We start from the raw sequence: 1,716 nt of genomic DNA, 5'->3' as shown, positions 1-1,716 counted from the left end.
CCAGCACCCTGCTGTGCACCTGCGCGGCTCTGCAGGGTGCTGCGCACAGAGGGGGCTCTCCTCCGGGGCTCCCCGCGGGCTGTTGGCTCGAAGGCCGTGAGCTGGCTCTGGCTCAGTTTGGTGGTGCAAAAAAAAAAAAGCTCACCCCGCTCGCTTGGCTCACATGTGGTTCTGCCCCGGGGGAGGCCAAACGTGAGAGCAGCCCCCAGCATTAGGCAGGCACACGCCGCAGTTCAGGGCTGTGCCATGGAGACAGGTTGCAGCTCCCAAGGAGAAGCTAGGGAGCTGGAGAGGGTGGCACCCACCTTGGCTGGGAGGTGGGGAGGAGGATGCTGTGCTAGCAGCCATAGGCAGCGCTTGCGTGGGATCTGGGCTCTAGGGCCACGCTCTGCCCACGCAGGCTCTCTGCTCAGCACTCGGGTGCCCTCATTGCTCACCCCTACCCTGGCCTCCAGGTCCCAGCCTGGCTTTCCTGGCTGGGGTGGCCGTGGCCTGCAGGGAGACCAGGGGGAAGAGTGCCCAAACCGCTCGTTTGCACACAAAGGTGTGAGCTGGGTGCTCGGCTCTCAGGTGTGGACAAGCGTTTGTCAGGTGTTTCTTTTCAGTTATTCAGCGTTCAGGCTGAGCATTTCGAAGCACTCTGCTACTTGGCCATCTCCGGTCTTTACCTCCGCTTTCCTTTCCCCTGTCAGCAGCTGCAACATGAAGCTGGGCAGGAGCGGGTCTGAAGGGGAAGATGCTGGGGTGGCCCCTTGGTACCTTGGAAGGGATTTTTCAGCTCTGTCCTGGAGCAGTGAACTCTGGCAGGGTGTTTCCTAGTTTTCTAGGAGAGCCTCTGATTTCCTCCAGTTTTTCCTGAGCTTCCTAAATGGCACCCCAGGGAATCTGCTGACTTTTTCCTATTTTCTTCCTGAGGTGGTTTTTCTTTGTTGGCTGGTTCTTTTTTTGTTTTGTTTTGTTTCGTTTTCCCAAATCTGTCTGTGAGCCTCTGATTAATTCAGCTCTGATTCCTTCGATATCGCCTCTGGAGACAATGCTGAAGATTTCTACACATGTGATCCATCTTCTTGGCTGCGTAGCCCTCAGTGCTGGAATTGGGTAAGAAATGTTACAACAGGTCCTAGTAGTCTATAGCAGGGATGTTAGGAAACAAAATATTGCACAGTGCTGCGTGAAAAACTCTTTGATTAATTAAAGGTGTGGGTGGCTGCACAATTGCATCAAATTATCCATGCGCCATGGCGAAATGCGAGATGAACGCATTGATTTCTTATTCCGAGGACACGGTCAAGCGCCCATGCTGAACCTGGAGAGAGCTGCCAACCTGAAGGTGAACATGAGTGTTTTCATGGAGGTATTTTTCAGAGAGACAAGAGGTAACGGGTCACCTCTAGCAAAAGGCAAGGTACCTAGAAGGTGCTGCAATGCCCACGTGTAAGAAGCCCGGCCCCAGAGCAGAGTCCAGCACCCTTCCCCCAGGGCAGTATTTGGCCCTCTGAAGGCAGATGCAGAGCCCTGCGTGCTGAGCAAGTGCCCGGCTGTGACCGGCTGCTGTCTGGAGAGGTCTCAGGAGCAGAGAGAGCTGACTGAAATTTGATGTTTAATTTTTTTCTGTTGTTTTTGTAGTGGTGCCTCCATGGCCAGGAAGCAGCACAGAGGTACTGCGGCATTTCATGGGAGATGAAGCACAGCCAGAGGGTCTGGCTGGGAAGACAT

This window comes from Pygoscelis adeliae, unplaced genomic scaffold, assembly GCF_000699105.1.
Source record: "Pygoscelis adeliae isolate BGI_AS28 unplaced genomic scaffold, ASM69910v1 Scaffold161, whole genome shotgun sequence".
In the NCBI taxonomy this organism is placed as follows: domain Eukaryota; kingdom Metazoa; phylum Chordata; class Aves; order Sphenisciformes; family Spheniscidae; genus Pygoscelis; species Pygoscelis adeliae.
This window is presented reverse-complemented; position numbering follows the sequence as displayed.